This window comes from Rousettus aegyptiacus, unplaced genomic scaffold (assembly GCF_014176215.1).
Source record: "Rousettus aegyptiacus isolate mRouAeg1 unplaced genomic scaffold, mRouAeg1.p scaffold_m13_p_16, whole genome shotgun sequence".
In the NCBI taxonomy this organism is placed as follows: domain Eukaryota; kingdom Metazoa; phylum Chordata; class Mammalia; order Chiroptera; family Pteropodidae; genus Rousettus; species Rousettus aegyptiacus.
In genome coordinates this window covers 27,204,274-27,232,005 of record NW_023416291.1, presented here as the reverse complement: position 1 = coordinate 27,232,005, position 27,732 = coordinate 27,204,274, and the positions used below count along the sequence as shown (strand labels likewise).

The window sequence follows — 27,732 nt, the reverse complement described above, 5'->3', positions numbered from 1 at the left end:
ATTACTGTCAACGCACCAGAAGTGACTAGAAATAGATCCTTATGCTGAATTATTATGAGAACATGTTTTATGTACCATAGATCACACTGAAGGAATACACAGCAAAACCTAAAAGAGAATGTGCTAAACCAAAAGCCAAGATCTGCTAAGAAAATCTCAAGTTTTTTGTAATTTTCATTAAAATATTATTTTAAGAAAAATGCCTTTTATTGCTACATGTAAATAAAAGGAGTGAGAATATAGATTTTGGCTTTAGTTTATATCTTAGGAAAGCATGTTTGGGCAGTGTGTATTCGTGGTGGTAGCTTTTCTAATGGACACTTGGTGAGAACAGATTTGTTTGATTTGCTAATACTATTCACCTTATAAAATATGATTACCTGTGGTGAGCATTTGAGAAATAAGTGTTGTTTAGTACCTGCTAGTAGTTGTATCTATATAGTTGTATGTATTTATCTGTGTTTGTTCAGTGAGTGCCATTTGTTTTTAGTTGTCTTAGTTGTTTTAGTGTTCAGTCACCTATATTTTACTCTTTTCATTTGTGTGAGAGAATATGAAAAGGAGAATAAAGGAATTATTTGAAGAATTACCTTTACCCATTGCATGCCCCTTACCAAACAACTAGAAAACTGAGCAAATTACTTCTTCTCAAATTAAATTTGCACATTTATAGCTATAGGTCTATGAGCCAAAGCATGCCAAAGGCGAAGCTAGAAGTGGACTTCTTAAAGCAGACCCTCTGCCAAATGCTTCCAGCAAGGCCAGAGGGAGTCCCATGAGTGTAGACTCTGGTGAAATAAAAGTCGATCGTGTCTTTGTTCATCACCCCTTTCATCTTACCTTAAGACCACAGAACTCCAAGTTCTAGCTAAGGGAGCATGAAGAAAGAGCAATCTAAAGAAAAGGTTGTTAATCAGAATCTCCAGGGTGCACAAGAGGATAGAGTGGTTTTTTTTCAAGCTTGGCAGAAATTCCTGTCAGTGCTTCTACTGATAATAGTTTTCACAATTCTGGGACTTGCCAAACTGATAGCTAAGATGTATCCATGCCTCTGACGCCTCATACATAAAAATTTTAAGAGTTGAAAGCATTAAAAGATTTAATGTTTTGTACCAGTTCCTTAATTCCTCCTGGATCTGAACTTTGAGAAATGGAAACTGGTCCAGATGATACTATTTTCTGGGCACTCTAGTAAGAATAAGGCAGAGAAGGCAGATCTAAAGGGTCATTCTTCTTTCGCTCCTTCTTGAGAGTAAAGGAATCAGGTCTGTTTTCTGGCAGTTCATCAACTCTCCCAGTTGATAGTGCGTAAACATTTGAAGTCGTAGTAACTCATGCTTATCTATTTTATTCTTTCTGTTCTTGTGTTGAGAGTGGACTCCTAAATCATTAAATCACAAAATTTGAGAACAGTAACTTTTAAAATTCATCAAATTATTCACATTGCTGTGGAAATAAGAGCACTCCAGAGTTCCAGAGTTAACGGCACAGACCACAAAGTCCTGCTTCTCATTTTCAAGCTCCTTCTTCAGTGTCACACGGAAGCCTGTGAGAAAACCCTGCGATGCATCAAGTGATGCCTTTCTGCCCAGATGGTCATTGGACATGGAAATGAGCCAACCAAAAATTTAAAGATAAGCAAAGTTAAAAAGTGAAGTTCTGAGTTTTGTTTATTTATTTATTTTTAGCTATATCACTGTCTCAGAAAATGAAAAGATAATGTCTTCAATTATGCCTGGAAAGATGACTACTATATATTGTAGTATAAAAACAAAGTAGGTTGCAGAATCATATGTAAATGATAATCTATGTTTTAAATATGTGTTTAAGTCCATATTCAAAAGTCTAGAAGAGTAGACTCTAGGCTGTTAAGAATGTTTACCTCTGAGGGTAGAATTACAGAGAGACACCAGCTTTGGGATTGTTTGAATTTTTTACAGACAATTTTTAAGCTAAAAATTAATAAAGCTATTTCAGAAAGGGAAGTGGAGTATCTGGCTCAGGCTGTGAACATAGACACCCTATTATTTTATATTAGTGATGAAGGTAGGGATAAAATTACTAGACCATTTAGACATGGTCTTTCTATTCAAATCTAGGTGGCATTTATTGGCATACTTAGTGACTGTTGTACAGAATGATAGATGTTCAATAAATTTTAGGTGTTAGCATTCCTTCATTCATTTTATTGACAGTGTCTTGTGTGCAAAAGAAATTTGGTCCCAATGATCAAGAAGCAGATAGGAGAAACAGGACAGAAATAACTGTGATCCACTGAGCTAACCCAGCCACTGGAGGATTATACATAGAGCAAGAGCTGTCCTTAACTGAGTTAATGAAAGGTAAAAGTTGCTGATATGAATTTAGAATTAAGCTCACATAATTCTCTAATTTTACGTTAGGAAACTAACTTTGGAATCAATGAGTCCATTTCTTCCTTTAAAACACTTCTATAGAAATGCCCATGTAGTAGTAGCTCAAAACAAGTGTTCCTAAGACTTGGCTAAATCAGAATGTTACACCTCTTACCCTAAGGGCTCCTGAATTTAGTTACTCATTGATACACAGATCATAGTCAATTAATAGGAATCTAGAAATTATCCTTTTTCTTAAAGAAGTGGACCACATGATTATTTATGCTTTTCCATTTAAATACTGTACAGTCCTTCTGCGTGATGCCCGCAGATGCTCAGCACCCAAGTTAAACGTGAGCAGCCATAGGAGCAGGACGTCTCCCACACGCTTGTACCCCTCCGGCTCCGCAGCGTTATTCTCTCAGGGCCGCTTCCCCTCCACCGGCGGCATTCATTCCTTTGCCCTGGAGTCAGATCTATTGGACACTACTTTTTAGTCTACAGAGGAAAATCACAACCACGAATCATCATAACATGCAGCCAACATCTTTATTGGCCTAGGAAGAAAAAGTTGAAAGTTAAATGCTTTCCCGTTATCAGTTCTTGAAAGTTCTGGGAAAGCCCAGTTCATCTCTTAGCTGCCCAGAAGGGGGCTAGCCACCAGATAGATGCAAACGGACGGGCTCGGTTAGGAGGAGGGGGCGGGGAAGCGTGCTCTAACCTGGGGGCTGCTTCCCCAGGCCGAGCCACGCCTCCTTTTCTTGGGCTCCTGCTGGCCACGCCAGTTGGGAGCTGGGACTCTTATTTTGAAGGACCGCAGGCAAACGCTTTACTGAGACTCACTGAGTCACGGAGCGGTATATAGTGCCGGTACCTGCCCGGCGCTGCAGCCCTTAGAGGCTGCTCCGGACGGGGATTAGCAAGCAGCGGGGCGCGGCCCTGAGACCAGAGGTAGGCTCGGGGAATCGCCCCCTTGACTGGTAGAAAAGGATGACTCGAAGGGAGTGGAAGGTGCTGGGTGGCCGGAGAGCAGGGGCTGGGAGGGATTTAGAAACAGACCAGAGGGTGAGGTGGAGGGGCGGCAGCGCAACTTGTAAATGCAGAGTTTCCGCCCCGCTGAGGGTCCCCTCGCAGAGCCCCCTCCTTCCCCTTGCCTGATCTGAGCACGCACTACTGAAAGCTGAGCTCCAGATGGGAATTTTGCGTCATAACAGGGTCGGGAGTGGGGATGCTTTGCCGCCACAGATGATCTCTCCCGCTCTTCCAGTTTTTCCGAACCCATTCTTCTCTTAATCACAGCCCCTCTCATAGAGGAGTCAGACCTGGTGTAGGAGAGCAGAGAAAGCGAGGGTGGCAGAAATGGGGGTGAGGATGATCTCATTCCCTGGCAGCCGGCGCCGGGAGGAGGGGTCCATCCATCCCGAGCCCAGCCTGGGCGCTGCACCCTCGCCCTCCCCAACCCTATCCCCCTCTCTTTAGGAGAATTCACCCCACCTTGGCCATTGAACGAAAGTTTGCTTGTAACTTGGGAGACTCTCCCTGGTCGCGGCGCGGTGGGTGGCACACAGTAGGCTCGTGTTCCGGGCATGCTGGTGTCGTGGGCCCGTAGGTAGCTCTCACTCTACAGCCCTGGGTTGTGGCTGCTGCTTTGTTAGCCGCGACTCTGGGCGCGGGCCCGGGACGTGGCTGCTGCGTTCGTGGCCAACTAAAAGGATTCTGTGAACAGCCAGGCTGGCCCTCTCTAAGATGCTGTGTGTTCCCAAACCTGGAGCGCAGAGTTGGGGGCTGGCCCCTGGCGGAAGCCGGCCCCACCGCAAGGCTGGGGGCTTCTCGCCTGTATCCCTCATTTAACATTGGGGGGCGGCTCTGTCCGGAATGGTGAGTGGTCCAGACTCCTGAATGGAGAGTTTGAGCACTTGAGCCCAAAATGAGGCTTGGGACTTTTACACTCGCTGAGGACTGAAGGGGGCGTGCTTGGGAGTCAGCAAGTCTCCCTGGGCGCAGGCATCTTCTGACCCTCAGAGCCAGTCTTGCTCTAAGAGCAGGCCTGGACTAGCCAAGCCTTGTTGCTGGTCTGCCGGCAAAACACCAGGTCTGGTGTACATTCATCAGAGCCATTTCGGAGCCCTGCGTTAGCTGCATCTAGGTTTTGATCTGCAGTCACAGGGAAGTAGCAGGAGAAAGGCAGAGATGGACAGGCCCAAGTTTCTGAGGCATGGAGTCTACGTTCCTGTGTAACCAGCTTTTGAAAAACTACCTTCACCATCACTCCTGCTCCGCCCTCATCTTCCAATTTAAGTAATGTTCTTACCAACTTCGTGAACTGTGAAGTTTGTGTTATGAAGGCTCCTGTTAGAACTGCCACTAAGGAAAAATCGGCCAGCCAATCCTCCAGGGATTTTGGTTTGGTTGCTTTTGGAGCTCACAGTACAAAGCCATCAGCTTTTTACACCCCAAGGGAAGAAGTTATTATTTATTTTCTTCAAGACTTGGCAAACTTTGATTAAATGATAAGCAGTTTGAGGGAATTTTCCTCTCTAGTCTGTTTCTATTGATTGAGATACGGAATAGTGTTACCCCTGCACCTAATGATTGTAAAATTACACTTTAAGGGAGAGGAAGTGGTTAGTATATCCTCGAACAATGTGTGATGAATAGGCAAGCACTATATGCTCAACAGATTTTTCAACTAATTTCTGAGCTTTATTTTTATTTATGTAAAATAGATTTCTTCGATATCTTTCTTGCATTTTTTTACTTTAGAATGAGGAGTGGGGTGGATTTCTCAGTGCCCACACCACATCCATTAATAGGAAAGTAGGCAGGTACGATGAATAACACAACTTGACAAGACTCTAACCATCTGTTTGTTAAAACTTGATGCTCTGAGTGAAGATCATGGGTGGGTTGTTGAAAATAACATAGCTTCATTTTTTTGCAACGGCCGAAATCCAAGAATTCTAAAATTCCAACAGCTGGTATGACAGTGACTCACCCATTCTAAGTGATGTGATACCTTCATGCCCACTCAGTCCAAGGTGAGAACACTGACCTAGTAAAGAGGTTACTGTCCTACTTATAGTAGCCCAGGTATGCTTCAGGGTTTTCTAGTTTGCAGTTGACTTTAAAACATTTTTAAGGTAGAATAAAAATTGAATGCCACCACATTGCATTGTGGGTGATCTTTTAAAACTTTATTGTCTTCTCTGTAGAAGTTATAGTATTTGTACTACTTTTGAGGATAGTTATTTTTTCCCAAAAAAGTATTTTTTAGGCTATATTAAATATTATATTCTGTATTTGAAATAATAGTATTACTGAATTATAACACATTTCCTGGAAATTATCAAGGAGTCCACACTGCTCAAGGTGCTAAAGTCATTATTTCAAAAGGAAGGTATTCATTTGTTCAAACAATTACTATCCAAACAGTTGTCGATTCCTTCCCTCTCCCACTTTCCAGATAACTTTCACAATCACTGGGAACTGTAAAAATATGTATTAGACATTGTCTTTTCTTGGGTGTACATTTCCACATAAACAATTTCATATCAAAATGTAGAGTACTCTTTCAACATTTATTTCAGAAGATCTAGATAAACATTGGGTAATCAAAGTTGACTGTACTTCTAAAACTGCCCACTATTCAATATCTTGCAAAATAGTTCTCTTCTTCAAGTAAATAGGGAGAGGGGCTAGTCACTAAATATGCACTTTAAAAATTAAGCGTATGTTAAAAGAGCACTAAACTCTTCTTTGAAAATGTTCCCAGTATATTATATGTATTAGCTCATTCTAGTAATGATATTTTGAGACACAGAACCATTTCTTAATGGAACTCTACCAGATTTTAAAGAAATACGTAGAGAAGGATTTTGTCCAGGATCTTACACAGATAAAACTGAGTCACTCAGTTCTGCCTAGTTCTGTGACCCAGGTTTTTTGGCTCTAGAAAAATCTCTGAGAGTTTATATGAATTCAAGGGATGCTCTGTATCAGATTTAGTCAAAGGATAAAGAATTAGAGATGGTGTATGTGAAAGTTTTCATCCGAGGAGATTTTATGAACGGAAAGCAGTAGTCCATTCTTGTAGGAAAGGCATGGAGATAAAATGGAAGTATGGAAAGCCTCAAGTGGCAGGGAAGGAGAAATACCATTCCAAAGCTAGTGGCATGTACAGTTTCTGCCCAGCCCCATCCATTGTTACAGGTGTACATTTCTTCCTGAACAGTACATCTTAGCTGCCTTGTTGCTTATGTGCTTCAGGGTTAACCATAATTGGTAACATAAGCCATTCCAGTTAGGTGAGCCGCTCTTACTTGTATATCTTGGATAATGACTACAAGGAAGCAAACTGAAAATATGGGTTTGGTTAGTTAATGTCAGTTCTGAGCCTCTCACTGAATGTGTGTTGGCCCAGCTGCCACAGCTCTGCCACTATGGCAAGCTGAGATGGTAATTTTCACAGTTTGGCATGGACTTTTGGAAGGCATAAAAGCTTATTTGATGGAAAAGATTTCCTCCTGAGCGAGAAGCTACCATTTGCAGACAAGGTGTGTCAGCCAGAAGAAATGAGCAAATAACCGTTTTCTGGTTCCTACTGGCAAAGCTTTGCAATTTTCCCCCCATATAGAAGTGTTAAAAATAGATTTATAGGAAGACATACAAAACCAAGTAAAAAGAATAGACACTGAAGTTTCACTAAAGGGAGGGGAAGGAACCGACCTTTGTTAAATAGCTGTCACTAACCAGCCTCTGCTGGTGGCATCACATCCTTTGTCCCAGTGAAGTCTCACAGAATGCTGGGAGGTCGGCCCACCGTATTTCCCAGTATTTATAGGACTAGGAGCAGGTACTCCATCCACATGTAAATGCAGTATCACTGGACCCCCCATCCCGAAGACTCAGGTTTAATCCTACTCTTCATGACATTTGTGATGCTTTTGTGAAATTGTGAAACTTGCTGAGAATTAGCAGTCCTTAGTTTTCAGATGGGTTGGATTCTCAGTGTCAATTTGTAAATTGGTTGCAGGGAACTCTTGAGTACACTTTTTCATTGAAACTATGGCGCACTTCATGGTTAGGTTCCCAGCATAGCCCAGAAATTGTAACTAAAGTATTCTGCTTTATTAATAGTACCTTAGAATCGAGCCACTAAATATAACGTGTGTGTGTGCGCGCTTGCGTGTGTGGGAAAATGCACTCAAAGTTCCAGCTTTATTTTTTTTAAAGATTTTTAATCCCAGCAACAATGGCAAAAAGGACCCCACCTTCTTTTTTCCATTTAAACCCCGAAGGGAAGTAAAGGTACACAGAGATACATTTCCTTTCACACTCCCCTTATGTTAACAGAGACCCCACCCCGGTACTACAGAGCTGTGAGAAGGGTGGTCCTGGCAGTAACTCGCTTCACAGCAACAGAGGGAGAAGAGACGGGGAAAGGGGCATGGGAAGTAGGGCTGAAGTGGAGCCCGGGTGTCGGCCAGCCATGGGACCTCTTTTGGACAGGCCAGTTGATGAGAGCTACTTGTTGACATTATTTCCTTGCTACACATAATTTTTACTCTAGGACCCGGACCAAGACAATAACACTACTTAGTTGTGTGTTCATTATTCCTTTTTCAGTCATGGAATCTTTAATCCTAGAAGGAGAGCAGATTTACAGGTATTTTCTTTTTCTTTTTTGATGACAGTCCATGAAATTCCCAAACAAATTTCATGGGACTGGAGAGACTTAAGGGAAACTTCGATGATAATGCATAATTATTATATTCTAAATAACCATATAAGCAATACCATTCGTTGAACGCTTCATACCAGAAAATGTACCAGTGTTTAACACACTGTCAATTAATCCTCACCACAATCCCATGTGCTAAGTACTGTCAGCACCCCCCTCTTAAAAATGAGGAAAGCAAGATTTTGAGAAGGTGAGTAATTTGCCCAGAGTCACACAGATCAGAAATGGCGGGGTCAGGGCCTCATTAATTCAGCAAATATTGTTGAGCAAGCCCAGCACCTTGAGTACGGGCTAGACTCTGGGAGTAAAGTACTGACCTAAATGGACAAATACACAAAAAATCCTGCCTTCATGGAGTCGATATGCTAGTGATAGAAGACAAACTGTAAGCAGAATGAACTAAACATCCAATACTTCCGATGGAGTTATATGCTATGGGGGAAAATAAAGCTAGGGAGGAGGACAGGGAATGGCAGGTTGGGGCTGCAAGTCGATAAGGTAGAAAATCGGGCTGAAGAGTGGCTGCGAGTTGACAGAACAGGTCCAGGACTGTTTATACTGTCGCTTCTTGGCAGCAGACTGTTTTGTTGTATAACATCGAATGTTTGAGTATGTGCCATCTTCATCAGTCACTGTGAATACTGCGACAGGCGACTGGGCAGCTCTTCTAGAACGATAAATGAAGGGCTCGGCCTTGTCTATCCAAGGTCAGGAAGGATGGGGACAGCTGCCCTCGGGACACCCTTGAGAAGGCGGGGTCTGACGCACAAGCAGAGGGCTTGGCCTGCCCCAGGAACGCAGAGGTGGTCCTGCAGTCCTGCGGGAAGGCAGTGTTTGGGGGCAGAGACGCAAGGCGTGGGAAGAAGTGGCAATGGGGGGAGCCTGTAGAAATTCTCTGCTGCTCTCTCTATTTTCTCAATGAAATAAAAGTCTGGTCATCAGCTGAGAGTGAGGGTTGGGAAGGGCCTGTTTGAGGGAAGTCTGAGGAGAGACCATAAGGTGTTAAACAGTTACCTGGGGGAGGAGAAGCTGGAATTTAGCTGGTGAATGTACACTCTAGGTCTGCCTAAGGTCAAATTCTGACTCAGCATCCACAGTGTATGGGACCTCAGAATTCTATAATCTTGTTTACTTCTTGAGAGGGACTGTCTTACTGTTCTTTATCTGTCATGTATAGGGAGTAGAGCCCTGCCCCAGAAGAGAACAGAACGTGAGGAAACGTGATTCTCAGTATTTGAAGGTGGCATAAAGATCCTGTCATTTGATTAAGCTATAGTCAGTCTTGCAAAACCTGCCCGATACAGTAGAATATTAAAGTAAAGTATGTCCTAGTAAGATCACAAATGAACTAATTCAGAACTGGAGTTGGAAAAAAAAATTTTTTTCCTGGTAGAGCCTCATTTTCTATGTGTCTTCATAACTATAAGAGGATATACTTATATGGAAAGTGACATGTGAATTTTTAAAAAGGCCTATTTTAGGCACTCATTAAGAGAGACAGCATCCAGATGTACTCCATACTTTTCTTATATATCACACCATTGTGTTATGTGACCAAATGTTTGAGTAAATAGTATCCACACCAGCAACTATAAATCTGTCCAGACAAGTGAGACTGCAGGATACCCAGGGAGAGTAGATAAGGAGTTGGGCCTTCTGTCTACAGAGGGAAGCTTTTATTTGTAAGAGAGAGTGGTACATAAGAATTTGCAAATCTCTGAAAGGTAGAAAAACCATCTATGGATAGGATGGCAGTTATCCAGGTCCAAGCATTCCTTGGCCCTTCTTCATACACAGCCAGCAGGAATTGTCAGTTTGCAAACATACAAAATTATTCTGTTTAATATCATTTCATCTTCTGCTTTTCCATAACTGTTCAACAGAGTGATAGATGCTCAGTGAAACCTCCAGATGTGTGAAGCTGCCAGACTTTTCTTCTACTCGGGTCGACTTCCTTGCTTCAGGGTACAAATAAATGATAGAACCTTGAAAAAGTTACTTGGAATTATTTTGTATTTAGAGATTTAGAAAAGCCTAAATCTAGGCCCATTACAGGCATATCATGGTTGGGACATGTGAAATTCTGTGCTATTTATGAAAGCCTCATTCATTTAAAAATACCAGGACCTCTGCTTTGTCCTAGTAAGGGAGCAGGGTAGGGCAGGTGTCCTTATCTCCACGACGCAGATTTTAAAAGCCTAGTGTACAGTGGTTGTGACTTTCCAAAGATGTGGTTGCCATGGGACTTGGATCTCCTGGCCCCAGCTGCGTTTTTCTCTTTAGCAAACCAAGCGTCTTCCCAGAGGTGCAGGGCGATGTTACTGCTTGACAGTGAGCACCAAGGGCACCTGCAGCATTTACCAAAGGATTAAGCACAGATGGCAAATCTGGCAGACAAGTCGAGAACACTGCTTATAAGTTCAGGAGGCAAGTTTTTAAGAGTAAATGCTGAATATTTAATATCCTAAACACCACTTTACTTGGGAAAGTAATCCCCATGGAAGAAGCTGGTTGGGTTACTTGAGGAGCTACACAGTGGTACTTTCTGCAACTTGGCCATGTGCCCTGGCCTAGCAGCTGAGGAGAAAATGCAATGATGGTGTTGCGTAGACAGCTTAGCTGAGTGGCGGTCGCCATGTTGCTGGCGCTCGGGCTGCTCTGTGTCTGTCCCTTCTGTGTGTGGATCTGTAATGTTGGTAGCTCCCAGGCAGGCCCAATGTGGCTTCTACAACTCTGCTTGGAGCTCAGTCTTACTATATGTTCATTTTCTTTCTAACCTGTCATTTTGATTTTATCTACCTATTAAGCCAAATACAAATCTGAAAATGAAAGAGATTAATCAAATTGGATTCTGAAATGCTTGCTCAGTGTTATTGTGGCTCTGGTTGTTTCATTTTACTGTGGTGTTCTTTTTACATCTATAATTAGGATATATTTCAAAATCATATTGATAGTGCATGATTTTATAGGCCATGTAGTACAACAGTTATTGGTTTAAATGAACAAAATAATCATGTAGCATTCACAGAGTAATACATCTACATTAATATTCAGCCATTTGAATAGTTTGCAAAGAATGTGATAAAGACCGAATATCTTGAAATAAAATTTGGTCATATAGTTGGCTGTGCTCTCAATATTGAGTATGATTCTTTTACATAATGGCTTTAGAATTTTCTTCTGACTCGGAGATAATCAGCTCATCCTTTCATCACTGTGCTTTAGGTCTGGTTTCAAATACAATATCCTGTCTGCAACTTCCACTTTTTAAAAATCACTTTTTTTGGCAATAGCCATGCGCCTAAAATTATGAATCAGGACAATGCTGACGGCATTCCCGCTCTTAGCAGTCAGATTAAAGGTTAAAGTATTATGAATATTATGAAACCTCAGGATCTAGCTGAACCTGTAGGTCATCTTCTGGCAAGGTTAACATGCACCTGTGTTTTCCTTGGCAACACAGAAATCTGCATGTTGGTGGAGTATCTTGAGTTAATATTGTAGTCAGGGTTAGAACGCGTCAGTGATTTCCATGTGGAAGTGCTTTCTGCTGCCTCCTTTCAGTTTCCGAACTAGCTGAAGAAACGGCCGTCACCTCATCTATTCTTCTGATGGGCTGCTAGTTCTAGCTCAGGCTCCTCACAGCCAGCCGTCTTTTCCCAGGCAACCCATATTGCCTGGGTCTCGGTTGGCTTCTTGTAAAATAAAGAGGCTAGATGAAATGAGCGTAAATAACCTTCTCAGCTTTAATATCCCAGTACCATATAAGAAGAGAAATAAAAGGCATTCCCATCCAGTTCCACTTACTTCTTTCCTCTTTGTCTTCTTTCCGACCTCTCATGGAATGTGTGGTTAAAACACTTAAGAAGTTGATGACTTTATGGGATATGATTCCCTAGTCTTGGAGAAGTGGAGAGATGTAGCTCAGACATCATTAAGCGCCATATTCTGGTTCAAATTATAAGCCTGTGCATAGTGGGTAAAAGTATATTAAAAACGAAAGCATCACAAAAATCCCAAGTGCCATTACACACACACACACACACACACACACACACACACACAAAAGATGATAGATGTGTTTAAACAAATGTGTAATTGTGTATGTATCAAAATATACAAGACCAGGGAATATATAGTGTCATTTAACCCAGCTCTTGCTTCTAAGCATGACTACCATGGCTTTACCAGAAAAGTTTACCATTAGTGGCCATGTAGCATAAATAAAATATTTACACTGCAAATTTGGAATTTTTATGCTAATTTATATTTTAGGAGATAATACCTTTTGGATATACTGTAATTTGGGAAACATGGGGTAATTAATAGGTTGGTGTAACCCTTAAACTAGGGTAACAGAAGAAAGTTTAGCTTGCAAAAATCACAGGTTCCACCTGATCAGGAGTTTATCTTCTGTGTTTAGCTTGTTAGAGAAAAGTTTACATAGTTTAAAAAGAGAATTTTCATTTTCATTTGATTTTAAATGATCTCAGTTCTTAGACATCAGGATGAACACATTTAACTTAGTACTTATGTGCTATAAGAGTTCTGTTGACATAGCACTGTGGTCATAGTTACGGCCCATTATTTCAAGTAATAACGATGCTATAATCAGAAAGTCATCCCATTGTATAATGGTTTTGACGTGTACATTAGTAAATGTTTCAGCTATTTTAATAGGGTGGTTCATCACATGAATTCAAAGCCCATTTGGCTTTTGAAGACACAGCCATGCTGCAATCACGTGAGGTTATTGAAAAAAAATAAAGACTAATTGAATGCAGAGGCTTTTGTGGGGCAAGCAGAGTAAAGAATTCAGTCAGATGATGTCATGAAAGAGTAGCAAGCCCATGCCTGAAAAACTGGCAGTAGCGTACCCATACCAACCCACCTGAGACATTTCCTGGGCTAGAAACAACGTTACAGAAATGGAACTTACCTGCTAGATTTACCACACTTTGCCAAAATATGAGTACCTCTCATATTGACTCAAGAATAATTATTAGAGTTTTATTGCATATCTACCAAGGACTTTCGTTGAAATGAAGAAAGAATCTGTAACGCTTGTATCTTAGCAGACTTAGGGAAGGACAATGCAGGTGTGCATCCCCTGCCTGTTAAAAGTGGGGCTTATAGATGTGCATTTACTGTGAATTATCCACAAGGAAAGCAATGTATCTGGCTGTGCAAATCAAAGAGCTTTGACAAAGAGCTCTGTTTTCATTTTGTTTTGTTTTAGGCCGCAGTCCCTCCAAAAAACAATTACTAGATCACCTTTAAAAATTAACAATCATGATTGTGTCTGGAAATAAAGGTGGCTCTTTATTTGTTGATTCATTAAATATTTAATGATACTGTCAATTTTCCAAGTGTTTTTATATATATTCTATGTTAATTCTTATAGAAGTCCTGTGAGATCGTTATTTATCTTTTAAAAAATTATATGTGTATCTGGTTCACAGAAGAAAAATGAGCCCGAGAAGTTCAAGCATTTCTCGGAGAGGTCAGGCAGCACTTTGAGCTTTTCTAAGTTCCAGTCTCCCCTCAAAAACCATACGCCCTCATTGTATAAGACTGTGATTTCAGTGGTATTCTTTAAGTCACGGAATTCTAATTTTATCTAAGATTTATTAGAATATATGAAGTGAAAAAATGTTGTGCAACAGGAAATTGAACTATAACATCCCACAGCATATCTTCCCTGCCAACTTCCTCATAAATAAAGGATGAATTCCAAATACTAAAAAGTTACTGTTGGAGCATGACATCCTTGAAAACCTTTCCATATGCTTTAAAAAGCGAGCAAACAAATCCAGTACCATTGATTTACTCAGTAAATACTTATGCAGTGTGTTCTGTGCTCAGCATATTGTTCCCCTGAATGAATCAGAAGTTTACCAGGTGGTGTGTGGGCTGAATGGATCGATTAGGCCTGCATTTGACGTAGACTCAAAGTCCTCAGAGGCGAGGGTGACCAACTCCGCTGGGGGGTAGGCGAGGCAAAGGATGTTACAGGGGAAGCTCCACAAGAGAACTGACACCTGACAGTGAGACATTTCATAGAACTTGAAGTTGAGTGGAGAAGTCAGCTCAGCTGCATGTCCAAAGGCCCAGAGGTGGAGAGGGTGTGTGTCTAGAGGATGAGCAGCTTGCGTGACTGGAGGGCAGCCTGCAGGATGGAGGTAGGGGTGTCGTTACCAGACAGTGAGAGGCCTTGCTTGTCACATCCTAAGTGTCATGGAAAGCGCAAACAGCTGTTCCTATAAAGAGATGTATTTATAAATTGATCAGAATATTTCTTATCTGTCTATATAAGAAGTCTTTTGATTTTTTTTTTAAAAAAAATCAATGTTTGATTGATATGCCTATGGTTCAATCTCTGTTGTGAGAAATCTTTTTAGAAAGGAATTTTAGAACCTAATTATCAATTCTTCCTAAAACCTTTGTTCTTTTTTTCAATAACATCATCTGATTTGATTACCCATTAGGCAGGTTGTTACAAGTTTAAAAGACTCCAAAATCATAGAACTCAAATAGTTAAGACTAAGAAAGTGTTGGTGGGAAGTAGAACCACAGTTTTAATTACTAATGTAATGATGCTCCCAAAGAACTTTAGAGCAGCCTGTATTAAACAGTCTTGCTCATTTTTATACCATTGTTTTATTTAACAAGCTCCCTTCTTAGTTGTTAGTGAAAAGCTCTCAGAGGTAACACAGATTTCAAATTAACGGGGTCTGAATGAATGAGGCTTCCTCTTCCTACAGTTTGAGAATGAATAGTTGTTCTAGGATCATTGTTTTTGCTCCTCTTTCTTTTTTTCTGTAGTTATCACCTTTGACCATTTCATTACTAAATCATCTTCTCTAACATCAATTCAACAACTAATGCTGTGACTTCAACTCTTAAAATACTCCATGAACCAGGTATATCACAAGTGACTGGTGAAAAAGTCTCTAACTAGACAATGCATCCTGACAAATTTGACTATCTCTTCTTGAAACAAAAGTTCTTTAACCTACTTTCTTCTTCCCTGCTAACAAAATTCACTATCCTATTATGTATATGTAAATATTACCTTGTACATTTGTTCTGTTTACATCCACTATATACTTTCCTATTTTTACTCTTAGATATAAGATCTAGAATTAAAAATATATTGGAAGTGCTCTGTAGGTCCATACAGTCAAAGTGAAGGTACAAGTTTATGTGTCATTCATTCTTTATGGTTGCTTTTTTAACTCGGATAACTGAGAGCTAAATTTGTGTAATTTAAGCAGCTCTGAGTACCTGGTGATTATTATAAACTTAAGGCCTTAAGTAACATTTAAGGCATCAGCGTCAATACCAGGAATACCCGATCGACAGAGTCTTCTTTATAAGATGAGAAAGAGGTGGAAATATTTTGAAATTGTCATATAAATTTTAAACACCAAATTATGCGAGGGAGAGTAGGTACAGTGTGGAAGAGGTAACTGTGGAGCAATCCATGTGGAGTTTCGCAGCTTGCTGCTTACAGGTTGCCTGTTGAAGAGCCTGTATGTCATCGTAGTGAAATTTAAAAGACATATTATAGTAATTAAGGGGGCTGACTATCTTTCAAAGTCATGTAAATCACAGTCTAATCGTGGTCCTCTAATTGCAAGATTATGTCAATCATCAAAGAGCATTCTGAAAAGCAGTGGTTCCGAAAGCATGGTCCTCACACCAGGAGCATTACCTGGGATATTGTTAGAAATTAAAATTCTTGGCCCCTGTCCCAGACTCACTGAATCAGGAGTCCTGAGGGTGCAACTCAGTAATCTGTCAAGCTCTTTCAAGCTCTGTAGATCACTGAGGCCCAATATGTTGTAAAGGAATATGTTGTCTCTCGAATAAGTAAGATCCAAAAGTAATGATATACCAGTGCCAGGAAATCCTCTTCTTACCCACTTGTAGAAATAAACAGTACAGCTGACCCCTGAACAATGCAGGGGTTAGGAGCGCTGACCCCCTGTGCAGTCAGAAATCATATGTAACTTCTGACTCTTTTCAAAACTACTAATACCCTACTGTTGACCAGAAGCCTTACCAGTAACATAAACAGTCGATTAACACAATTTGTATGTTATATGTATTATATACTGTATTACAATAAACTAGGGAAAAGAAAATGGAATTTAAAAAACAAGCAAAAGCATTTAGTATGATTTTTAGAAAAAAAAATCTGTATATAAGTAGACCTGCATAGTTCAAAACTGTGTTATTCAAGGATCAACTGTACTGTAATTTATGGGTAGCAATATTACCAAGAAAAAAAATGTTATTTTGACAACTGAGGCCAAAGGAAAACAAAGCATTTAAAGCTTGCTAATAAAGAAAAGTCTTGAAATTAGTGGACTAGCAAAAAAAAAGAAGAAGAAGAAAAAGACTGGATTTCAGAACTGCCTCTATCTTCTCTTCTGGTTTTAAAAGCTTCTATTTAAATTAAATTGAAAGTTCAGTTGGAAAAAGATTGGGAGTGAATCATCTATCTCTTCTTTTTTCCTTTTTCAGATAACGATAAAGTCATAAGATCTTCTTGAGGGCAATTGGGCTGTCCTCATTAAAATGTAAAAATCACATACCCTTTGACCCAACAATTTCTAGAAAATTTTCCCACAGAAAACTCAAAACAAGTATGCAAGTTGTACAAAAGATCTTCATTACTGCACCATTTGTACTGTTGAATACTTAAAGAAAACATGCCTGTCATTAAGAGCAGTGTGTGTACACTGTGGAGTACTACGAGGCCATCAAAAAGCATGGCGTAGAGAGAGCTGCACTGGCTGATATGTGCTGGAAGATTTTTAAAAAATGCTGAGAGAAAAATGTATATAGTTGATATGATTTTTGTGACCAAAATTCCAAACTGTAAATATATGTGTTAAATGTATTTAGGTAAAATTTCTGGAAAATTAGCTCTAAAATAGTAGCAGTGGTTTCCCCAGGGAGTAGGATTGTATGAGGATGGGTGGTTATGGGGAAGAATTTTCACTTTTACTTTATTTTCCTAGTACTTTCTTATATTTGAATTTCTCACAATGAATATTTATTTATTCCTTCTGAAAGAAAGTTAGGAAGAAACTAAATCCCGAGAGTATTACAAGACAGCTAATTAGTAGTAGAACTGTTTCACAGTCAGTGTTTTTCAGGATTATTTTTCACTTTCCTATAACAGTTACTCAGAATTTAGAGCAAGAATTTAACCTCATCTACTCATTTTACCTGTGAGGAAACTGAGCCCAGAGGGGTTAAGTGACTCCCTCAGTCTGTGACAGAGGGAGAACCAAGTAAAGGTCTCTCACTCCCTACCCACTGGGCAAAATGAAAGTGAATAAAGCTGAAAGGAGTTTCCTGCCTTCAGTCCCCTGGTCCCTCACTCAAATATGAGCTTGCCACATTGTTTTGTTTGGGGGCCTATCTTTGATGGGTTCTAGGACTGATAGTTAAAGTGTAAATTTGTGTAATTCAAGAGATTGACTTACTACTAATTGTTGCGATCTCTAACTAGAAACCAGAGCTTTTGGGCAGGAGCCATTATTCACTGCCTTTCAACCCAGAAAGTAAGCCATACCCTTTGGGCCTGGGACACAGTTCTGCTTGGTAATCTCCCTCCCTCCTTCCCTCCCTCCCACCCCCCAGAAGGCTTCTTCACACCATCACTGATGATAAAATAATTTGAAGAAAATGTAAATACATTTACTATGTGAAAGGAGTGTGTAAAATACACTTAGGATGTGAAATGCAATACTGAAAGCAAAAAGTCAAGATAGTTGTCAAACTTAGAACTATTCTGAGTTCTGCCATGTAAAAACTAGTAGAATTCAAACCTTCAATGTAAAATATACTTTAATTCTATGACATAAATAGTTGAAAGGAAAGGCTTATATTCGCTCACTGAATAATTATTCTAAATATAGTCTTTTGCCAAGTAATAAGAGGATTCAACTTTATGAATGTATTTCATTTTTGAACTTTATCAATGTCAAAAGCTACTTGGAGCCTTCAGGAAAAAAAAGAAATAATTTTAAAACATTCATTCTCCGCACTGTTTTGTAGTGTGATTACTTCCAAGTTCACTGCAGACACGAGTGAACTCTCCCCTAACATGCAGCCTAAGAGTACTGATTACACCCAGTAGAGATGGTGAGGTTATTTGCAGCAATTTCTGCAGGGTGTGAGAATTGCCCCTTAAAGCAGAAGACACTGATTCAACCCTCAGCTTGAGAGCCGCTCACAGGGAGACATAAATTAGTCTTCACGTATTGCAACATTCTCGAACAGGCTTGCATTCCGACTGGGTAGAGCAGTTGACTTTTGTCTTTATCTTTCCTTGGCAACTGATAGCATTCGAGGAAGAGATAAGCTGCCCCGGGAGAACTAGCTGTAATAGGTTCCAGACCTCTACACGCCCTTGTGCAAGCCTTTTCTTTTGAAGACTCGGGGTTATGTTAAGTGCTTGGGATGTTTTATTGTTGTTTGCTCTTTAAGAAGCCAGATCAGATTTTGTTCATTGTATAAACTCCAGTGGGAGAAGAGGTGTGCATTTTTAAGGTGATCGCTAAGGCTCTGGCAGATTTCCTTGTGGAAGGGAAAGGAGAAAGGAAGAGATTGTATATTTTGGCATGTGACAATTTCTGTAGTAAGAACGAATTCATTGACAAACCTGTAGAGAACTTGATGTCTGCTTTTAAAAGTCTGAATTGAATTCTCTGCTAGATTCTGAGACCTTAGAAAGGATTTCGGCGCAAAGCTAAGTCAGTATTCCTAGTTTATCAAGATCGAAGGAAAGTGAAACCCAAATTTCTCGAAAGCCTGGTTCAACATTGTACTTTTACATTCATAACCTCACTTAAACCTCAGAAATCTTATTAGTAGGTATTATTTCACCCATTTTAAAAGAAGAGCACACTCAAGCTTGGAGAGGTGAGTAACTGGCAGTGTTCAGACCACACGTGGTGACCGCACCACACCGCACAGGTGAGGTAAGAATGCAAAGCCAACCCCAGCTCCACCCCTCCCCCTACCCCGCCAACCTCGCTAGAAAGAGATCCTGGGGTATATTTATTCTCTTTTATTACACACGCTTACGAATGAATTAGGTAAAATTTGGTGTCATAAAATACAAAAAAACAAACTCCTAACTAGCTGTTCAGTATATTTGTTCAATCGTAAAATGCAATCGCCTCCCTTATCCTCCCTCATATTTGAAGAATACTGAGAAATGAAGGATCTGACTACAAAGAAAAGTTTTGTCTGAGTGTAGAGCCAGGAAACTTAATTTGCCTAGTTCCTGAAATTTAAGTGTTCTGCCAGAACTTAAGTGTGTGTGGGGGGGGGGGGCGGGTGCTGGGGGGAGCTCGTGAGGCCTGTGGCCGGCCGTCTTTCCTGCCTCCTGAGCAAAGGCCTGCCTTCTGCAGCCTGGCTCCTGGAGGGAGCAGATGCTGTCCCTCCAGTCCCCACGCGGCCAAGAATTCAACAGATAAGAGGAAAACATTTCCCTGACTGTAAAGTGGTTTGTTTTTAATATGGTGTATCTAGGCGTACACTATTACACTCCCTCATAAAAGTCCTCTAAAAGATGACAATTCTTCACATTCCGGACCTCTTTCAAAAGCGTAGAAAATCCAGTCCACTGTTGGGAAAGTTGATCCCTTTTTGCCACTAATGTAATTTCTAATGATAGAATTTCTAATTATGTCATTCATAATATGACCTCCTGGGTTGAGCTCAGAAGTAGCCAAGCGTTGTACAGAATGCACACTTCTGGGTCCTGCTTAGGTGACTGTCCCCAGATCCTCTCACAGTAATTGGTACATTCTGTGGGCAAGCAAGAAATATTTGCCGAATGCATGAATCGCTGAGAGGCAGAGGGCTAGGGGCCGCGGGGCCGTGGGGCCGCCGGCCAGCGCGTGCCGCGGTCCCCACAGTCCCGTTCCGTCTTCGGCTCGGGTGTCACGCCCTCCCCCCCCCCCCCCCGCTTCCCTGCCGTGCCCGAGTCTGCCAGTCGCACCACCATTCAATTTTCTAACTTTGGAGCTGCCCACCTTTCTCTGTCTCCAGAATACGTGTTTCCCTCACACTCCCACATGTTAGACGTGACCTACAGATGTAAGACAGAAGAAAGAGACAAGGTACAACTTTATTTGGCCAGTTGATGGGGCCGTTGTCCAATCTCTTGTGGATTTTTCGAGGATTTTTCAAACAGGACTTTTCCAAACCTGTTTCTATTGAAAGACATATACCTCAGAACTTGAGAAAGTAATTTATCAAAAGCACATAGGTGACACTAATGGAAACCCTAAATAGTTGCAATTCTAGCAAAATAATCAACGTTAAACCAGTCCAAATACATTTCATGGATCCCGGACATATGCTAAGGCCTGCAGCACCTTGCTGTTGAGAGCAGAGAAAGGCGGTCCAGTAAGCGAGGTCCTGTGACAGCTTTGTCACCAGAATGTAGCTCTTACTCACAGTGGAATTGATTTGGAAATCACCTGCTCCCGTAGGTGAGTCAGATTTATAGGAGCCGCCCTGCAGGCTGGAGACACGGAGGGGCCGAAGGGGCCGAAGACACAGCGCTGCCCTCGTGCCATCTGACAAGGAACGCCTAGCGTCCTCCCATCAGGCGCACGGCGCTGCGCAAATTCAAAGCTAAATTAAATCGACAGCAAATATAGGCTACACCCAGCGGTATGAATTCCTTAGCTTTAATGCAGTTAAACACTCTTACTTCTGTTTTGTTCACACACCACTTGCGGGCTTTCTGGGACTTCACGAAGGCAAGTGCTGTGCCTGTTTTGTTTGTTGCTAGATTTCTAGCACCGAGTCCAGCGCCCTGCTTCTGGGCAAGAAGGCAGAATTAAAAAAAAAAAAAAAAAATAGGGCCGTACCCAGAGTTAATAGTAGATACAAGAATCTCTAGTTGCTCTTTAAGCTTGAATTTTTGATTATGTTGCAAGGGCATTAAATTTTGGCTTGAGCCATGATAATTACATTTCTTCTGCTTTGCGGACTTTTAGAAGAGTTATGTGGCTACCATTTCTAATAATTCCTGTAATGCTTTCTGGGTATAGATATCAGGAAATCTACATACTGTATTTAGAATACTTGTGTTTGACTCATGCGTGGGTGGGTAGTGAGACTTGGAGCCGGAATCATCATTTTTTTTTTTGATAGAGTTATTTTGGTAATATTAATTGTCCATTCATTGTTAAACTTTGCAAAAACAAGTCAAGTTTACTTTTTAGGATTAATAAAATGAGTTTTTATAAATCTAGTCTTGTGGGGAAAAACAGAACAGATCACATAGCTGTGTGAAGAGAGAAAAGTCGCATCTGGACGATGGCAAGAAAACAAGAGGTGGGATGCCAGCATCTAAGAACTGTATGAGCATCTCACAGAGTAACTTTTTCTTTCATGCAGCATAATTGCTAGCTTTCTCATGTGCGTGACGAGTCCCCCCCCCCCCCACCCCAATATAAATTGTGGCCTTAGAAATCTGGTACAGGTTATTTTATGATGTGGACCGGAAGGAAGCCCAGAAATGGCCGTGCTGGGAGAGGTCCACACCAGATCCCAGATGTTTACTCGACCAGCCTGTGCTCCTTTCTCCTTCTGTTATCACACTGCCTCTTGTTGCTCATTTTACTGAAGCTAGAAGGGGCCCCCCAAGGGTCTGGGTAGGCAGACCCATCAGAGACTAGGTGAAAGACTGTGGAGAGTGCTCTTGCGTCAAATGCATGAAAACGTTTGCCAAGACCTCTGAGGGCAGGAAACCGAAGGACCTCATACAGTTCGGAGGCACGAGGAAGGCGCCTTTCCTCAGGAAGTGATGTTCGAACCGACATCTGGAGGATGAATGAGGGGCGAGGGTGGGGATAGGTGTTAAGTCAGCAGGTATCGCACATGGACAGGTAGGGCTGAAACTCAAAATGAGGGAGATGTGGGCAGTGAGATGAGGCTATGGCCAGTCCACCAGGCCTCATGGACCAAGTTAAGGAATTTGGAATTTGTCCCAAGAGTAGGCAGAAGTTTTTGGGAGCCAGTAAATGAGAGAGTTACAGAGATTAGATGAGCAATTGGAAAAAATCTCTGAAAAACACTGCATGGGAGATGTCGAAGAGAGAGAAAGGCGGGACTTGGTAGTGATTTAGACAAGGCAGGTAAAGGACAGGCAGGAATGACACCTGGGCATCTGACTTGTGAAACTGTATTGGTGGAGGTGCCATCTACTAAGGAGGGGGAGAGGATTATAACAGCCAGTAACAGAGCATACCTCTGAGCCAAGCACTAATCTCATTTAATCTTTACAACAGCTGTATTACGTAGGTTCTGTTGTCATGCCTTTTTACACATAAAGCTGAGATGCAGAAAGATTGTCAGAGATCACACAGCTAGCTAGTAGGTACTGGAGAGAACTTGTATATACCTATATGAGAGAGACGGAGGAAGTGTGTATATGTGTGTGTGTGTGCGTGTGTGTGTGTGTGTGTGTGTGTGTGTGTATGACTGTGTCTGGCATTGAACTCAATATTCAATAAATGTTAACTACTACTGCCTCTTCTGATTCATCAATTTATTCATGGACTATGTGCTAAGCTTTAGATAATACCTTGAGGAATGAAACAGATGTAGACCCTGTCCTTACAGAGATTGTAGCCTAGTGGAAAAACAGATAATAAACAAACAATTATCTTGCTTGGTCAGGCTGGTCAGGAATGGGAGGATGGCCTAGGATGCTTAGACTGAAACATTAGCATTCTAGCTCTTGCATAAATCTTGGATGGACATAGGGGGAAAAATATACATTGTTGACTAAGCCAAAAAAATGTTTCCCAGATGCTCCCCGAGGTTCCACAGGCACCCCCAGTGAGTTAGGTCAGAGGCAGGCGGCATGCCATTTTCATAGGTGGAGAGGCCGAAGATCCAGAAAGAGGAGGCAGCGGCGCACCAGCGCCAGCCTGAAGGAGCTGGGTTTCTGGGACCCGGCTGCTCCTGCTGTCGGTCCCTCAGGTGCAGCTGCCTTTGGGCACGAGGTGGTAGGAAATGGCCCAAGCCTGATGGCCTCTGACAGCTTGAATCAGCTCCCTGTTCTGTACTATATATAGTATAGGACTTACATAAGCGTGCAATTTAAAAAAAAAAAAAAAAAAGATGGAGTGGAAAAGAGAATGCCAGCTGAATTTTTTCCACTAAAGCTCATTTTTTACAGATGTGTTTTCTCTGTTTCTATAATGACAGCATACCTAGGGACAGCTCTGCAGGTCCAGAGCTTATAGAACTACGGCTGTGTCTGTCGGTGTAGAGCACAGCTGGGCCCGTGGTGAACACACTTGTGCTGCCGTTTACCTTTTTATCTAATGTTACTCTCTTGCTCCCAAACCCCCTGATGTCTGAGTGGAGGGGGCTCTGAGGGCGAATGAAAACATTGCTAAAGTGATTTAAACCAAACTTTACAATGTATTTAGGATAATGTTGACAAGGAATGTTCTAAGTTCAACAGAATGGGTGATTAATGTAACTGTAGGTCTGTTTTAAGATAAACACTTTAAATTTCAGTTAGTGATTTTTTAAATTAAGTCTCTTGTATTCTGTCTAGGCATTCTTATTTCACCTAATCTCATACTTTCTAGTACTCTGTGAGGCACAAATTTTAATTGTAAATCAGTTTATCTCTATATTATGTGACCTTGACATTATATAATATTAATGGGATGACAGTTTCATTTTTCCCAGGACTGTCAATTTGCCTGTTGTCCAAGTTCTACCCGACCCTGGACAAAAGGGTCTATATTCGGATACTAAATTATGATATTGAGTAAAGGTTTACTCAAGCTTTGTTCTAAATACTGTATATGTAATAACTCATTTCATTTTCACAGCCGAGGAGGCCAGTACTATTATAACCCCCATTTAAGGATGAGGAAACAGGCTCAGACAGGCTAAGTGATCAAGGACACTCAGCCAGTGATTTAAACACAGGCAGTCTAATTCGCATCTACAGTCCTGTGAAGTACACCAGGACCTTTAATTCCTAAATCACTAAGAAGTGTATAGATAAAATTTCCAGAAGATGGTAAGGCCTGTTAGACGAGAAAGTTCTTTGAGTTCTTAAATGAAATTACTTTCCCAGTCTGCCAGTGCCGGATCCTTTATAGAAACGACGAGGATATCCACAATCAGATTTAAATTGTACTGAGTACAAGAGATTCAGGTGTATTTGTTTTTCTTTCCTTTGAAAAAATAAGAAGCTGTAAGAAAAAAAAAAAAACAGTACTAGGCTAGCCTTTCTTCTCTTCACAACCCTTCTCTGATAGCTGTTCCTCACCCTCCATGTTTTCATGAACATGCGAATAATCTTACTTTATTAATGAACCAAAATGAAAATGAGAAATCAGTGAGCAGTTTCTTACTTACTGTCTGCCCAGAGTAGCACACAGTATAAGAAGACTCCATCTTTGCATTAGCATGTTACCCTCACGACTTATTGCATCTCAGGACTGTTTACGTATAAATTAATCATTTAAAAATATAGTATTAGCTTTGTCAATACCATCGCACCACTGTGGACTTTAGATTGAGAACATTTTTTTTCAACTCTTATTTCTCATGAAAATAGGCCTTATGTCAAGATGAAAGAAAGGTAAAATACTAGGTAGAATCAGCAAATCGATGAATAATCCTATTTATATTCATGGAAAAGTAATTATTTAAAGAAGAGATTTGCTTTGATTGATTTTTATTTTACACATATATTTTAACTTCATAAATCTTACCTTTCATAACAAGAAGTCTATATCAGTTAACATGTTTTCTTTTACAAATAAGTTTTATTATGTAAAATTTTTACATGACTATTTTTCAGTTTTATTGAGATAATTAACATATTGTATTAGTTTAAGGTGCACAACATAATGATTATATATATGTATGTATATCAAAATATTACCACAATAAGTTTGCTTAATATCCATCATTTGACATAGTTATAGATTTTTTTCCTTATAATGAGAACTTTTAAGATTTACTCTCTTAGCAACATTCTGATATATAATACAGTTAATACAGTCAACATGCTGTGCATTATGTCCTCAGGACTTATTTATCTTATAACTGGAAGTTTGCACCTTGACCACCTTCACCCATTTCCCTTACCCTCCGATCCCCACCTCTGACAGCCACCAATCTGGTCTTCTTATGAGTTTGGTGTTTTTAGATCATAAAAGTGAGATCATATGTATTCATATTTGTCTTTTTCTGACTGATCTCACTTAGCATATAATACCCTCAAAGATCATCCATGGTATTGCAAATGGCAAGATTTCTTTCATTTTTGTGGCTGAATAATATTCTCTATGTGTGTGTGTGTGTGTGTGTGTGTGTACCACATTTTCTCTGTTCATTCATCCTTTGATGGACACTTAGGTTTTCCTGTCTTGGTTATTTTAAATAATGATGCAATGAACATGGGGGGAGGGGGCAGGGTGCATATACCTCTTTCAGTTAGTGTCTTCGTTTTCTTTGGATAAATACCCAGAGGTAGAATTGCTGGATCACATGGTAGTTCTATTTTTAATTTTTTAAGAACTTTCCAAACTGTTTTCCAGAGTGGCTACACTAATTTGCAACCCAGCAACAGTGCACAAGGGTTCCCTTTTCTCCATATCCTCTTTATATCACTTGTTATTTCTTGTCTTTTTGATAATAGCCATTCTAATAGGTATCATGTGATATCCCATTGTGGCTTTGACTCGCATTTCCCTAATAATTAGTGATGTAGAGCACTTTTTCATGTAACTGCTGGCCATCCGTATGTCCTCTTTGGAAAAAATGTCTATTCAGATCTTCTGCCCATTTTTTAAATTGAATTATTGGGCTTTTTTGTAATTCACTTGTATGAGTTCTTTATAGATTTTGGGGACCAACCCCTTATCAGATATATGATTTGAAAATATCGCCTCCCGTTCAGTAAGTTGCCTTTTCATTTTGTTGATAGTTCCCTTTGGTGTGCAGAAGCTTTGAGTTTGATGTCGTCCCACTTGTTTGTTTTTGCTTTTGTTGCCAGGTTAACATGCTAATATAGTGATATCTCAGAGCAAGAAAAAAAAAAAAAAAAAAGATAACTCAAAGTTGTCTGACAAATTAAACATCACATTGTGGAATGTTTCATGGGAGAGGAAGGGGGCTTATTAGCTTATTAACTTCCACATCATCTTAAGATCAATCAGATACAAGAATCTTTGGTCAGAACCAATACTGCAATTGTGATAAATCAAGAATCTAAGAATTTCTCATTTCTCCTCTGTTCACCACAACACATGCATATGTCAAAACATATATGTAAAAAGCAAAAATTTGAGGAACATTAAATGTGCTTTCTTAAAGCTACCTTCAGCAGGAAACATTAAACATATCTTGTTAATGCTTTCCATAATGATGCTACTGTTTAGGGAACTAAAATATCATTGTTAAAATGAGACTACATGTCACCCATGTTTCTCCTGACATACAGCAGCCCTTCCGATGAGAGCAGCTCCCTGTCTAGAGTTGCTCATTGAGAATTAAACTCCGATTGCTTAGAGCAAAACACCGGGTTCGAAGAAGATTTCCTAATGAGGAGGAAAGATGTAATGTCCATGGAGGAGAGCCAGGGTCCCTCCCTTTGCTTCATTTATATTAGCTGAATCCCAGGGGGAAATGTGCTACGTAGCAGGGGGGCTGTCCACTACATTTAGCCAAACTAAGTTAGTAATACCAGGAGGCTTTGTTTTTTTTTTTTTTTTTTTTAAGATACACACTTACCAGTGCACTATAAGATGTTTTCCCAGGCATCTTGTCTTTATAAAGTTTGAACAAGCATCAGTAATATTTTCATTAACATTTTACCTTTTACTGAGAGGATGAAGAATGTATCTGTTGCAGTCTCTTTACTTGGCAGGTTTTTTCTGAGATAATGATTTTTGGATCAAAAGATAGTTACTTAATGATAATACTCTGGTTGAGAAGACTGTATTAACTTTTCAGAAAGGACTTTACCAAGGAGGCAGTAGTAAGTGAATGTAGTCTTTTATAAATAAGATAATATCTATCAAAGAGCCATGTTCTGCCTCTCTGGCACTATTCAGTCTAGATTCTCTCCCATTCCCCTAAGCTTACTCTAAATATAATAATAGTCTGTGTGTCTTACGTAGGCTATTGTTTGTGTACTTTTAAACTAAAACTGTTATATAAACACATAAACTAAAGGAAAAAAAATCAAATATGTGCTCTTATTTAAACATACAACCTTGGCTTTGTAACTTGGTTGTTCCCTCTTTTGTTGACACGTTACATCATTTTTGTTTTGCTCTATTACATGATCCAAAGGTGACACTGTATTTCATTTCATGTGAATGAAAATTCAAATTCATGAAAATTCACTGCAGAGCCTGCTCTTTTTTGCCTTTCACCTCACAGCTCCTTCCCCATAACTGATTGATAACTGTGCTCACTGCAGCGGGCAGGATTAATTTTCTTAATGGGTTAAGGCTTTCGAAGGAAATGGAGTCTCTTCTTTATTGCCCGAAGGTAGATGATCTGCTGGAGATGAGGAGTGTCCTTATCCATCACAATGAGTAA

General features: G+C 40.4%; 1 protein-coding gene and 1 long non-coding RNA gene across 4 annotated transcripts in view; one reads left to right on the top strand and one right to left on the bottom strand.

Moving 5' to 3' along the window:
• Positions 1 to 27,732, top strand: part of PALLD (palladin, cytoskeletal associated protein) — a 347,001-nt gene that overhangs the window by 263,768 nt on the left and 55,501 nt on the right. Inside the window, exon 1 of one of the 3 annotated variants that reach the window (XM_036233613.1) lies at positions 3,189 to 3,305. The exons of the other annotated variants lie outside the window; for them this stretch is intronic. The gene's annotated coding sequence lies outside the window, so the exon portion shown is untranslated. Of the gene's footprint in view, positions 1 to 3,188; positions 3,306 to 27,732 lie in introns of those variants that run through there. 3 annotated transcript variants of the gene reach the window in all.
• LOC118612439 lies at positions 2,885 to 4,275 on the bottom strand. Its single transcript, XR_004954893.1, has 2 exons — positions 3,849 to 4,275; positions 2,885 to 3,676 (listed from the first exon to the last, which is right to left on the bottom strand). It is a non-coding gene; the product is annotated as an uncharacterized LOC118612439 (long non-coding RNA).